We start from the raw sequence: 15,240 nt of genomic DNA, 5'->3' as shown, positions 1-15,240 counted from the left end.
TATTTTATATAATTAATTTCATTTCATTTAATATAATTAATTCCATTTCATTTTATATACCAAATTTCATTTCATTTTATATAAATTATTTCACTTAATTTTATATAAATAATTTCATTTCATTTAATATATTGAGTTTATTTTAATTTTATATAATCCACTTCATTTCTTTTAAAATGTTTTGTTTATTTTAATTTTACATATTTAGTTTTTTATTTTAATAAAATATATTTAGTTTAGTTTATTTCAATTTTACATATTTAGTTTAGTTTATTTTAATTTTATATATTTAGTTTAGTTTAATTTATAAATATAGTTAAGTTTATTTTAATTTTATATATCTAGTTTAGTTTAATTTATAAATTTAGTTAAGTTTATTTTCATTTTATATATTTAGTTTAGTTTAGTTTATTTTAATTTTATATATTTAGTTTAGTTTCGTCTATTTTAATTTTATATATTTAGTTTAGTTTAGTCTATTTTAATTTTATATATTTAGTTTAGTTTAGTCTATTTTAATTTTATATATTTAGTTTAGTTTAGTCTATTTTAATTTTATATATTTAGTTTAGTTTAGTCTATTTTAATTTTATATATTTAGTTTATTTTATTTTAGTTTTATATATTTAGGATAGTTTATTTTAATTTCATAAATTTCATGAAAAAATATGATTAACATATTGTAATTCAGCGTTATAGCAAAAGTATTTCTTGGAAAATAAGGATTAACTTTCCTACATAGCATCACTATGTTTCCCAGGAGGCAGGCACTCGCTTATTTAAAAAGACAATAATTTTTTGAAAAAAAAATTTTTACTTCGAAATTCATCATATCCTACCTGCAAAAACTATATCTTGAAAATATGGTATTTAAATAAGCTAAAGTGACATAAGACCCAAAACTGTGTCAACTCTACCTTTGCGCCTTTCCCTTTGAAATATTAACGGAGAACTAGTCTCACAATAGATTACATAGCCTACAAGTTAGAATAGCCTTCGTGCGTAGTTTTGATTTTGGTCATAAGTATCGCCGCCTACCGATCGGGTTTTAAATTGAATATGTGAAAGCTGTCTGCTCGTTCAAAATTATCTCTGTTCAACAGCTGAAAATTCAACCAAAAAAATAAAAATTCAAAAGTTATCTGCTATTGCTTCACATATTTAGTGACGGATATTAAGGCAGATGGCGCTATATTTCCTAAGCCCATAGTACTAACAAACGCTATATTTAGGCTGCGTTCAGTAACTCTAAAAAAACTCAGAGCTGACTTAGCGCTGAGCTCAACGGTCAGCGGTTTTTTACTGAACGGGTTTTTTGACTTCCGGTTTTGACGTCATATTGCCCGTCCGTTGAGCAACGAAGTCCTAGGCTGTAAGAGCAGGTTTTTCCGTTGCTTTACGGTCACGTGACGTCGCAGCACGGAGTAAGGATAGCTGCAGACAACACAACAGACTATATTTTACAAAATTTACAACAAGCGTAAAAAGCGTTCAACAAGATCCTATGGTTTCAACGCCAATAATTTTTCAGATTCTTCGTTGAGAGTTACTGAACGCAGCCGTAGTCTATGGTCTGGGGCGATTTTCTATCTTCAATTTACTCGCCCATAGACATACGAACTAAAAATCCTCACTCGGCGGCGCTGGAGTGGAGGAATATTTAAACTTTGTGGACAAATTTTTAACCCCCTCACCCATTCCCTCTTTTAACTTCGCGAGCAGCGCTCATTAAAAATTATACCGTACTGACCATTGAGTTGGGAATATTAATCTAGAGGTCCAATCAAAACGTCGGATTTCAGTATTTCGCGAAACAAGGTTTTAAAAAATAAGAATACTGCCGTCTGCTCCAAAATGACGAGAAAACTTTATCATTCTACCCGTGGCGCCGTCTATCTCTCAATGGTTCGTTCAAATAAGACGCGTTTTCTGGCAAAAAGATTTTTTTTCAAAAATAATGGATGGCGCCACGGGTCATATGATAACGTTTTCGCGTCATTTCAGAGGAGACGGCTCATTCGTAATTTTCAAAAACTTATTTTGCGGGGAGCAGATTTGATTGGATCTCTAGATTAATATTCGAAACTCAATGGTACTGACACACTTTTGGGTAGAATAATGCAGTGTAATTTTAACATTTTACACTTCCGCGATTTGGCGGGAAATTCGCGCCCAACAAAATCTACGTCGAGCCGGCGAATGTACAAGTTTCATTTTTATAGCCTAGTTTGATACCTCTATGGTGAGAGCTGAATTATAACCATAGCCCCTTTAAAGGCGTATTTTTTTAAGTGGAAATAAAATAACATTAAAAAATGGTATGTATTTCTTGATGATTTAAAGGGAATATAACACCAACGTTTGCAGCTCTGGCCGCCCTTGCTTTTGTCCTTAGAAATGTTCGGCACCACTGTACAGGGTTATTTTAAAAATTGAAGGGGTCTTCCATAAAAATTGCTTTAAAGGTTATATTCCCTTTAAGCAGATGTTTTCTCTAAAAGGCATAAATGAACATTTGATTGAAATATATTTAAAATATCATACGCAGAAAATCGTGGAGGTTGTGAAAATATTTTCAACATATTAATATTGATATTGATATTAATATCATTAAAACTTTAAAGTAAAAAATAAGGAATCACTGATTCTGATCACTAGAAAACAAGACCAAACCGCATTCCCCGACGTAAATCTTTTCGTCTTAAAATTTTCGAAAATCTAGTGGGAAACAAAATGATACATAAATATTATTTTTGGGTCAATATTTTTTCCGGGAGAATTTGGACATTTTAAAATATTCCTGGGAAAGTTGAAAATACACGAAGCTGCTATAAAAAAATGCGGGCGAAGGAGGGTGGGGGATTTTGGGGAGGGGGTAATGCCCGGGGATAAGGCGATATTGAGAGATACGAAGTAGAGAAGAGAGATGGTTCGTAGTGCAGCGGCGCTCGCGAAGCGGGAATTTCAGGTGGACTGTCTTTCTGGCCACCCGATCTCTCCCTCCTGGATCGCTCCTCAGGTGGCGTTAACGCGCGTCTTCTCCGATAGAGGGCCGGAGACAAGGTAAACGTACAGATAAACGGAAGGCGAAACTTTACCGGGGAAACGCGTTTTGTAAAAGTGAATGCCGTTTAGACAAACATCGGCAACTGGCTGGGAGTGCCGCGCTGTTTGCTTAACGGGCGTTCTCTCTCTCTCTCTTTCGCGTCGTGAGCTCGCGCCGAGAGGTCCAAACAAACCGAGCAAACATCGATGATTGAAATAGAGTGAAGAATTCCAGGCCCGCGCCAGGAATGGCTGAGATCCGCGCTCGTTTTTAAAATATTTATTCGGGCGAGATCGGCGATTCCGCGGTGCCAGTGGATCTCCGTTCCGCCTCGGCGACCGACGCAGTTGTCCAAGTCCAAACGGCGGGAACAAGCAACTGAGACAGAAGTCACGGACCAGTGCCGTCTGATTTGGATCATTTTCAACCAAAGTACGAATATTTCATTCTCATTTACGTTTAAATTATAGGGATTAAACGCGCGTTACGATAAATGACACGTGTATCAAGAATGTGTCTAATTTGTTACGAATTGATTCTTTTTGTACTGGCTAAATAGACAGGTTAAGTTCGCTTTAAGTAATGGCTAGGGCGAACGTGTACGAGTGTAGACGTAGCTTTTATTGGGCGTAGACTGTTTAATTTACACGTTTCAAATAAGTGTTATTTATAATAAGATTTAAATTCTAAAAATTTAAATTAACGGCACTTGTACATTAAAATTCGTTGATGAGTGAAACCACAATATTAGATTGAATCTGATTTTGACGTCTATCGTATTATTACAATTCAACGTAGTTTAATTTGATCATTTAATAATCATGCCCAGGGCCGTTTTAACCTTTCCGTAGGCCTTTGTCAAAAATCTCTCATTTACCGACTTTTCGGACCCTCGAAGGCCCTATTATACGGAATCGTACGCCCTAATGTCTCCTAAACTTTTCATTGGCCCTAGGCACTTTGCCTAGTCTGCCTTATGGATCATGCCCAAAAATATTACCGATGAGGTCAAAACTTTAAGTTAATTATTGGTAGTCCCTGATTAACTCAATCGGAAAATGATGTGTGAAAGAACTTTTTAATATTTAACATTGGTTTCGCCGTTAATCATACACTGAAAGAACCTTTTGTATTTATCATTGGTTTCGTTGCTAGTCGCAAACTGAAAAAACCCCTTGTTAGTATTAATCGTTTGTTTCGTTGTTAGTCGCAAACTGAAAGAACCCTTGTTAGTATTTAACGTCGGTTTCGTTGTTAGTCGCAAACTGAAAGAACCCTTGATAGTATTTAACTTTGGTTGCTTAGTTAGTAAGATACTGAAAGAACCCTTGTTAGTATTAATCGTTGGTTTCGTTGCTAATCGCAAACTGAAAATCCCTTGTTAGTATTAATCGTTGGTTTCGTTGCTAATCGCAAACTGAAAAACCATTGTTCGTAGTTACGTGGGTTTCTTAGTTAGTCACAAACCGAGGGGTTAGTCACTCAAGGATAACCTGCACACCGAGTTCGCGTACTTAGTGCTGTTAAAGGTACGGATTTTAAAGAGTTCACGAACTCTTATTAGCACATGTCACAAACTGAAAGAACGCTTAATATTTAACTTTGGTTTCGTCGTTAATTATAAGCTGAAAGAGCCTTTTATTATATATCGTTGGTTTCTTAGTTAGTTACAAACTGAAAGAACCCTTCTTAGTGTTTATCTTTGGTTTAGTTCCAAACTTAAAGAACTCTTTAAGTATTTAACTTTGGTTTCGTCTTTGGTCCGAAATTGAAATAGTTCTATATATTTTTCACAATCTTTGCTCAAAATTTAAATCCGATAACAGTATCAGAAATCAATAGTTAATAGGGCAATGTTTACTTTCTAAATTTATTCTTTTTATACGTTTTTATGAACGCATAAATGTGTTTTGGGTTTCTCTAGAAGTTTGACTGGTATCTGCCTGGGTTTGGTATTACTATTTAAGCACTATTCTTCAGCATTGGTTAAAGGATTGTTACGATACTGGCCGATATATCGACTATTCGTGGCCGATAATATCGTCTGATATTAACAAAGTTATCAGTAGTGTATATGATAAAATCATTGTTAAAGACGGTTCAGTATACGGTCGTACCATTTTATTCTAATTTCTCATGAAAAGTTTGCAAGAGCATATACGAATATGTTTCTTTTCAATTCACTGGATACATATTTTCTATCACAAATCGAATATCGTTGTTTTTTATTTTTTTACAATCCTAACCCCCTGTCTAAAAAAAGGTATGATCTAGCTTCTGAAGTCTGGCGTACGTGGCGCGGGCAATCAAATAAAATATTATCATTAGTTAGTTAATCGATAGTTCGTTTATTTTTAAATATTTTTATGAAAATATTTTTCCCTAAATATTATATATATAATATAATTATATAATTATAATATTATAATTCTCTAAATATAATTGTGATTTAAAAATAAATTCCATTTTGATAAAATATCCAGTGACTGAGCCATATTTACTTTTAACAGATTGATATGAAATTTGTTAACTTAAAACATTGTTGTCGTTAACCTTCGGCGGAGAGTCGTTTCGGAAATAACAAGTCAGAGCTGCCACAGGTCAAGGAAAGTTATGAAACAGTAAAATAGAACTAAGAAACCAATGAAAGGTCAGATAATTTTAAGAACTTGTTAAAAGTCGCAGAAAAATCCGGGAATTTTATTTTATCTTGAAAATTTAATTACAGTGATCTAAAGAAATGTATAGTTTGTAAACGTTGTGATAAACTATTTTCAATTATACCATAACATTTTTTTACTGAACTAGTAGCGGAAGTAAATCGATGAATTACTGATACAAGTGAAATTTAAAAGTAAAAAGGGTCTAATTTTTTCTTTTAAAAAGTCAGGGAAAATCTATCAAAATTGTCAGGGCATTTTGATCTTAAATATTGCAGCAATCCTGTTAATTAGGGGAAATAAGTAATCAAATGAACCTAATTTCTAAGAAAAAAAAAGCTGTTAGAACAAAATAAACAAACTGCAGCTGAATCATTGTCGTAGGTGTCATTTTCCAAGTGATGTAGTGTCTAGAATAATAACAAATTAAAAACTAGAAAAACAAGGAGAGGCCGGCTGAAATACCAAAGTTTTAATTTCGAATTTATTTCCTCTTCAGACGTTATAAATGAAGGCATTTTAAATCGAAAAATATTTTACTACAGGGTCGCCATAGTACATGGAAATCCTGCGAAACCTGGGAAAATCAGGGAATTTTAAAAATCAATTGAAAAGTCCGCGAAATGTCAGGACATTTTAATAACAAGTTAAAACGTTAGGGTATAGTCATAGAGTTTAAATAACAAGTTCAAACGTCATGGAAAAGTCAGGGAATTTTTATAAAAAATAAATGTAACGGAAAAATCGGGGAAGTTTAATAACAAATTAAAATGTCGGGGAAAAGTCATGGAATTTTAGTAACAATCTAAAACCTCAGGGAAAAGTCATGGAATTTTAGTAAAAATCTAAAACCTCAGGGAAAAGTCATGGAATTTTAGTAACTATCTAAAACCTCAGGGAAAAGTCATGGAATTTTAGTAAAAATCTAAAACCTCAGGGAAAAGTCATGGAATTTTAGTAAAAATCTAAAACCTCAGGGAAAAGTCATGGAATTTTAGTAACTATCTAAAACCTCAGGGAAAAGTCATGGAATTTTAGTAAAAATCTAAAACCTCAGGGAAAAGTCATGGAATTTTAGTAAAAATCTAAAACCTCAGGGAAAAGTCATGGAATTTTAGTAACTATCTAAAACCTCAGGGAAAAGTCATGGAAATTTAGTAAAAATCTAAAACCTCAGGGAAAAGTCATGGAATTTTAGTAACTATCTAAAACCTCAGGGAAAAGTCATGGAATTTTAGTAAAAATCTAAAACCTCAGGGAAAAGTCATGGAATTTTAGTAACAATCTAAAACCTCAGGGAAAAGTCATGGAATTTTAGTAACTATCTAAAACCTCAGGGAAAAGTCATGGAATTTTAGTAAAAATCTAAAACCTCAGGGAAAAGTCATGGAATTTTAGTAACAATCTAAAACCTCAGGGAAAAGTCATGGAATTTTAGTAACAATCTAAAACCTCAGGGAAAAGTCATGGAATTTTAGTAACAATCTAAAACCTCAGGGAAAAGTCATGGAATTTTAGTAACAATCTAAAACCTCAGGGAAAAGTCATGGAATTTTAGTAACTATCTAAAACCTCAGGGAAAAGTCATGGAATTTTAGTAAAAATCTAAAACTTCAGGGAAAAGTCATGGAATTTTAGTAACTATCTAAAACCTCAGGGAAAAGTCATGGAAATTTAGTAAAAATCTAAAACCTCAGGGAAAAGTCATGGAATTTTAGTAACTATCTAAAACCTCAGGGAAAAGTCATGGAATTTTAGTAAAAATCTAAAACCTCAGGGAAAAGTCATGGAATTTTAGTAACAATCTAAAACCTCAGGGAAAAGTCATGGAATTTTAGTAACTATCTAAAACCTCAGGGAAAAGTCATGGAATTTTAGTAAAAATCTAAAACCTCAGGGAAAAGTCATGGAATTTTAGTAACAATCTAAAACCTCAGGGAAAAGTCATGGAATTTTAGTAACAATCTAAAACCTCAGGGAAAAGTCATGGAATTTTAGTAACAATCTAAAACCTCAGGGAAAAGTCATGGAATTTTAGTAACAATCTAAAACCTCAGGGAAAAGTCATGGAATTTTAGTAACTATCTAAAACCTCAGGGAAAAGTCATGGAATTTTAGTAAAAATCTAAAACCTCAGGGAAAAGTCATGGAATTTTAGTAAAAATCTAAAACCTCAGGGAAAAGTCATGGAATTTTAGTAACTATCTAAAACCTCAGGGAAAAGTCATGGAATTTTAGTAAAAATCTAAAACCTCAGGGAAAAGTCATGGAATTTTAGTAAAAATCTAAAACCTCAGGGAAAGTCATGGAATTTTAGTAAAAATCTAAAACCTCAGGGAAAAGTCATGGAATTTTAGTAAAAATCTAAAACCTCAGGGAAAAGTCATGGAATTTTTGTAAAAATCTAAAACCTCAGGGAAAAGTCATGGAATTTTAGTAAAAATCTATAACCTCAGGGAAAGTCATGGAATTTTAGTAAAAATCTAAAACCTCAGGGAAAAGTCATGGAATTTTAGTAAAAATCTAAAACCTCAGGGAAAGTCATGGAATTTTAGTAAAAATCTAAAACCTCAGGGAAAAGTCATGGAATTTTAGTAAAAATCTAAAACCTCAGGGAAAGTCATGGAATTTTAGTAAAAATCTAAAACCTCAGGGAAAAGTCATGGAATTTTAGTAAAAATCTAAAACCTCAGGGAAAAGTCATGGAATTTTAGTAAAAATCTAAAACCTCAGGGAAAAGTCATGGAATTTTAGTAACAATCTAAAATCTCAGGGAAAAGTCATTGAATTTTAATAACAAATTAAAATGTCAGGGAAAAGTCATGGAATTTTAAAATTTTAATAACTAGTTAAAACGTCAGTTAAACTGTTTTTATGGGCAGCCTGGGAGCCACCTAGAACCTATCTCGCTTTTTTCCATTGGTCAGGGGAAAATGATTTTAGACGGGTAGGAAAACCTGGAAAGGTAAAGGAATTTGGAAATGGAAAATCTTGGCAACCCTGTACTAACTTGACTAATTAAACCGGCTTTTTCCAAAAAGAAAAAACCGGTATAGTTTTAACCGGATATATCCTGGAAAAGTCGGGGTATTTAAAAATATGTCTAAAAATCAGTGAAAAGTCAGGAAATTTTTAAATGTGACTAAAAATCAGTGAAAAGTCAGGGAATTTTTAAATGTGTCTAAAAATCAGTGAAAAGTCAGGGAATTTTTAAATGTGTCTAAAATCAGTGAAAAGTCAGGGAATTTTTAAATGTGTCTAAAAATCAGTGAAAAGTCAGGAAATTTTTAAATGTGACTAAAAATCAGTGAAAAGTCAGGGAATTTTTAAATGTGTCTAAAAATCAGTGAAAAGTCAGGGAATTTTTAAATGTGTCTAAAAATCAGTGAAAAGTCAGGGAATTTTTAAATGTGTCTAAAAATCAGTGAAAAGTCAGGGAGTTTTAAAAATTACTATAAACGTCAGCGAAATGCCAGGGAATTTAATTTTGGTTGCAAATACTTCAAAAATGGCCAAATTTGGCATAAATTAAGTCAGGAAATAGTTAGGAAAAAGCCGGGAAAATCTGTAAAATGGTTGCAAATGGGAAATATTTTTTTATCAATTGTAAAATTTTGGCATAGAATAAGTCAGGGAAAAGTCAGCTAGTGAAAACCTGGAATAGTCAGGAAATTTTAATGCCAAAAACTGTGGCAACCCTGAACCTTCACTCCTACTAGTTCGTTTATTTTTATGGTTACTTGCTTAGACCACCTAAATATGTATATAAATAACATCAGAAGTACACATATATCATACGATTTAAGTATCCATGTAAGTCATTCAAATTATCAGGCTCCTAGCACTTCTATCGGGCCCAGGATTGTAAGCTAAACCGCGGATGCGTGCACCGCATCGAGGCTCAAAATTTACCTTGTGTATTATTCCGCTTCCAGTGTAACATGTAAAAAATATACTTCTTAAGAAATTATAAATCATACAGGGTTGCCACGGTACTTGGAAAACCTGGAATTCCTGGAAAAGTCAGGGAATTTGAATATGGGTATACAAATCAGGGAAACGTCAGGGAATTTGAATACGGGTATACAATCAGGGAAATGTCAGGGAGTTTAATTTCGGTTGTATATAGGAAACTATTACTAAAATATAGGTAAAAAAAATACAAAATCTTGGCACCAAATAACTCAGGGAAAACCTGGAAAAGTCAGGGAATTTGATTGTGAAACAAACTGTGGCAACCCTGTTATATACGATTTAAACGTTCTAGAAATTTTATACATTACCTATTTCCCGCAAAATCATTGGGAACTTTCGAAGTCACATGTTTCAAGCGAATAACACAAGCAGTATAGATATATGAATACCGTTCTGAGAAAATTACATACTTATGTCAACACCAAAAGAAATCTCCTATCAAATTGAAGATAATGAGATACAGCGCAAATATAGACAAAGCCCTCGATAACTTACCAAATATCTGATAAATAATGCCCTAAGTAACGTAATATCCATAAGTATTGCAATAAGCAAAAACATAATCACCGAACCGATTTTCAGAGTTATTACACAATCACCGGCCTAGCCCCCTAGCGTCTAAATACAGGGCTGATACTTAGTCACTTTTTTTTAACTAAAAGTCATTTTTTTAAACCAGTCACTAAAAGTCACTTTCTTCAAATTTGGTCACTATAAGTCTTTTTTTTTCAAATTTGGTCACTTAAAGTCACTTTTTTTTTCAAATTTGGTCACTAAAAGTCACCTTTTTTTTCAAATTTGGTCACTAAAAGTCACTTTTTTCAATTTGATAGGTTTTCTCTACAAAAATATTTTTCAGAGTGAAATTTCATAGGGAACTTTACTACTAATCTAGCAAAAATTGTTAATCTAACTCAAATATATCAAAACTCTTTTTTTTAAATAGGATATTTTTCCTTCAAGGTCGATTATCTTATTTCTACCTTAATTATTTAATTACTAATATGTTTAAGAAAATTTAAGGAAACACTACTTTTAAGAAAAAGAAAGTTACTATTAAAATGCTGTGAGTTTTACTTTACTACACTTTTTTTAGTGACGTTTTGATCACTATTTAGTCACGTTTTGGTCACTATTTGCGCTGAAATTTAGGCTAACTGAGATACACGACTGGATGAGATTGTCAGTGCTAAGAAAAGCTTCGATCCGAAAATTAGTATTAAAAACATTGAAACTGTCATACTTACGCTTACTACGTTACTTACGATAATACGTTCTGGTAAGATAGGCGTTGGTCGGAGGTTGGGCTTGAGAGTAGAATTTCACGAACTCCTTTAGATATAAGTGATGGAGCTAGGGGGGAACGGAGTTCTCCCCCCCGCCTTAGAGTTTTCCATCGAATACCAGTTTCTGATAAGGGGGAAGTTGTTGAAACTTTTTGATAAGGCCAATATTCATAAAGGCCTCTCATTACAAACTGTGAGACGTCAAGCCCGATGATTGCCAACGCGTGGGTGAACACTGCGGCTGCCCCATGGTAAAACCTTATAACCACCAAATTTTTGAAAAATTAGATTTTTACGCATCAGTTTTACTAAGGCATGTACAAAAGTACTGTAAAAGTTTCCGGTAAAAGTCCTAAATATTTAACTATTTATGACTTAAAAAATGGTTTTGGATTTTATAATTTTCGCATTAAAAACCACGTTAAAATCTTATAACTTAGGTTTTGAAAAAGTCAAATATCTCAAAATTACGATCGTGGTGGTTAAAAGGTTTTGCCATGGGACAGCCGACTAACTGACGGGGGTAGCGACGGGGGACACACTCGGTGAAAGACGACGAGCAAACTTACAAAGAGACAGACATAACATCTTACATGTACGCGGAACAGAACCCCGTCTCGGAGTTATAACCTCGTATCTCCGTCTCACATTCAAAATTTCTACCGTCTTCCAAGTGTTTCCAGCTAGCAATAAGTAGTAGTATATTAGGCTGAAAGTTTTACTATATACTTCCAGGGTGACCATTCTTCCTTTATTTTATAATTTTTCCTATATTTCAATGCTTTCCTTTATTTTCCTATAATTTAACCATTTTTCCTATATTTTCCTATAATTAGATATTATTTTGTATTTCGTGCGGTTTTTACGAATTTCCCGCGTGCCTAGTTCGCTTTTTGTAATACAGATGTACTTAAAGCCTTCGATAAAATGTAAACTGCTTCTCTAAAGAACTGCACTGAACGGAATTAAGAATATCGTAGTCTGCTTAAATAGTTTCTTTTATATTAACACAAATTTATATTTTATTTATGCAAATTTTCCTATATGTTACTATATTATCAAAGATAATACTCCTATATGTTCCTGTTTTTTTTTAAGAAAATACTCTTATATTCTCCTATAAATCGACTGTTGAATTTCCTATATTCCTATAAATTTTTTGGAGTTTTTCAGTAGTCACCCTATACTTCTGATAATACGAACAATTTATATTCTACGATAACAAGGGATAGTGGAATGTCTATTATTTTATTAATTATTTTAATTTATTAATTATATTATATTATTTTATATATTATGTATATATTATATTATATATTATGTATATATTATATTATATTATATTATTATATTATTTTATATTATATTATTTTATAACATTTAAGTATATTATTTAATTTTACTTTTTATTTTATTTTTATTTTTATTTTTATTTTAATTTTCATTTTATTTTTTATTTTGTATTATTCTATTTTATATACAATTATTTTATTTTATTTTAATTTTATTTCATTTTATTTTATTTTATTTTATTTTATTTTATTTTATTTCATTTCATTTTATTTTATTTTATTTTATTTTACTTTATTTTACTTCATTTTATATTATATTATATTAAATTATTTTTTTTTTAATTTTAATTTTAATTTTAATTTTATTTCTATTTAATTTTTATTTTATTTTATTTTACATTATATTATATTATATTAAATTATTTTATATATTTTTTTTATTTCCATTTAATTTTTATTAAATTTTCATTGAAGTAGTATATTGCTTTGGAAAATATAGTACAAAGATCTAGCTCTATGATTTACTCAAGTATTACCTATTTCCATACCTAAAAACTTAGGTATTATGTATATTTGTGAGGGGTTCCAAATTGATCGGAACTTCGAAGTGAATTTTGTCGAAGTTACGGTTCTTTTACACTGAAGTAAAGGTGGAACACATTTACATATTAGACAGATTGAGACGTTGACGTTCGAACGGAAAACGGCTACATTGTTTCCACGGGTCCCTTCGCGCACGTTGAGTCCAGTTATCGTGGCAACGCTATCAAAGTTCCAATTTTAACCGTCCAATCTCGCCACTGCGCGCCCGCGTATAATATTCATAACCCCGTTTCGCCATATAACGCCAACCCAAACTAGTTCTCCGCGGTAGAAGCGAGGCTTAATATTCGAGTTTACGTACGTACGGATGCAACTTCGTATCCACGTAGTACTTGGCTTCCAGGAGCGCTTTTCCTCGCGTTTGCCGTTCGATATTTTATTCAATAGCGTTTTCTTTTTCATTTTTTTATTAATTTTTGCGTGTGTGGATGGGGTGAATAATCCATGACGTTTAAATCGGAGATGCGTTCACCTGGCGATCACGGTGGTTCCATGCCTGTGTTTCGATTGAGCACAGCATTTCCGTTACAATGAAACGAGGATTCCGTGGGAGGCGAATATCCAAATCCCGGATGTGTCCTCAAAATTTACCGTCTTTGTTACTTCGTTTTAAGGTATAAAATGTAAAAATTTCACAGTGTAGGGATATTTACCTATTAGTAAACCATATTTTCCCGATAAAACCGTATTTGAAAATCATTAATCAGCTATGTTAATACCTAAGGCACCCCCTTAGGCCTAAGTCATCTAGCGACTTTTAAAGCCAGTAATGCAGGTGGCCGGGTTACAACGCGTAGGAGGGTAGTGGCAAGCCCTTCATGCCACGTGAGCCAAAAGCTCCCTACACTAACTATTACTCGATCAGCGGGTGCCTGTGAAGATGCATGTTTCAACGATTAACATTAGTAAGATAGACACGGTGGCCAAACTTCTGGGAAAACAGGGAAAAGTCCGGAAATTCAAAAACGAGCCTAAAAAGTCGGGGAAAGGTCAGGAAAGTTTAAGAATTTGTGAAAAATCAGTGAAAGGTCAGAAAATTATAAGAATTTGTAAAAGTCAGGGAAAGGTCAGGAAATTTTAAGAATTTGTAAAAAGTCAGAAAATTATAAGAATTTGTAAAAAGTCAGAAAATTATAAGAATTTGTAAAAGTCGGGGAAAGGTCAGGAAATTTTAAGAATTTGTAAAAAGTCAGAAAATTATAAGAATTTGTAAAAATCAGGGAAAGGTCAGGAAATTTTAAGAATTTGTAAAAAGTCAGGGAAAGGTCAGGAAATTTTAAGAATTTGTAAAAAGTCAGAAAATTATAAGAATTTGTAAAAGTCGGGGAAAGGTCAGGAAATTTTAAGAATTTGTAAAAGGTCAGGAAATTTTAAGAATTTGTAAAAAGTCAGAAAATTATAAGAATTTGTAAAAGTCAGGGAAAGGTCAGGAAATTTTAAGAATTTGTAAAAAGTCAGGGAAAGGTCAGGAAATTTTAAGAATTTGTAAAAAGTCGGGGAAAGGTCAGGAAATTTTAAGAATTTGTAAAAAGTCGGGGAAAGGTCAGGAAATTTTAAGAATTTGTAAAAAGTCGGGGAAAGGTCAGGAAATTTTAAGAATTTGTAAAAAGTCGGGGAAAGGTCAGGAAATTTTAAGAATTTGTAAAAAGTCGGGGAAAGGTCAGGAAATTTTAAGAATTTGTAAAAAGTCAGAAAATTATAAGAATTTGTAAAAGTCAGGGAAAGGTCAGGAAATTTTAAGAATTTGTAAAAAGTCGGGGAAAGGTCAGGAAATTTTAAGAATTTGTAAAAAGTCGGGGAAAGGTCAGGAAATTTTAAGAATTTGTAAAAAGTCAGGGAAAGGTCAGGAAATTTTAAGAATTTGTAAAAAGTCAGGGAAAGGTCAGGAAATTTTAAGAATTTGTAAAAAGTCAGGGAAAGGTCAGGAAATTTTAAGAATTTGTAAAAAGTCGGGGAAAGGTCAGGAAATTTTAAGAATTTGTAAAAAGTCGGGGAAAGGTCAGGAAATTTTAAGAATTTGTAAAAAGTCGGGGAAAGGTCAGGAAATTTTAAGAATTTGTAAAAAGTCAGAAAATTATAAGAATTTGTAAAAGTCGGGGAAAGGTCAGGAAATTTTAAGAATTTGTAAAAAGTCGGGGAAAGGTCAGGAAATTTTAAGAATTTGTAAAAAGTCAGGGAAAGGTCAGGAAATTTTAAGAATTTGTAAAAAGTCAGAAAATTATAAGAATTTGTAAAAGTCAGGGAAAGGTCAGGAAATTTTAAGAATTTGTAAAAAGTCAGGGAAAGGTCAGGAACTTTTAAGAATTTGTAAAAAGTCGGGGAAAGGTCAGGAAATTTTAAGAATTTGTAAAAAGTCAGGGAAAGGTCAGGAAATTTTA

The 15,240-nt window shown here is 32.4% G+C and overlaps 1 protein-coding gene across 2 annotated transcripts in view; it reads left to right on the top strand.

The window, feature by feature from the left end:
* The first annotated feature begins 3,086 nt into the window (after window positions 1-3,086).
* LOC149957341 (secreted frizzled-related protein 5-like) overlaps window positions 3,087-15,240 on the top strand; it is a 76,739-nt gene continuing 64,585 nt past the window's right edge. Inside the window, exon 1 of one of the 2 annotated variants that reach the window (XM_090165523.1) lies at window positions 3,087-3,478. The gene's annotated coding sequence lies outside the window, so the exon portion shown is untranslated. Of the gene's footprint in view, window positions 3,479-13,416; window positions 13,477-15,240 lie in introns of those variants that run through there. The other variant, XM_090165524.1, reaches the window with a different exon arrangement.

The sequence above is a fragment of the Leiobunum rupestre genome, chromosome 2 (genome assembly GCF_980474605.1).
Source record: "Leiobunum rupestre chromosome 2, qqLeiRupe1.1.hap1, whole genome shotgun sequence".
NCBI lineage: Eukaryota > Metazoa > Arthropoda > Arachnida > Opiliones > Sclerosomatidae > Leiobunum > Leiobunum rupestre.
This window is presented reverse-complemented; position numbering and strand designations above follow the sequence as displayed.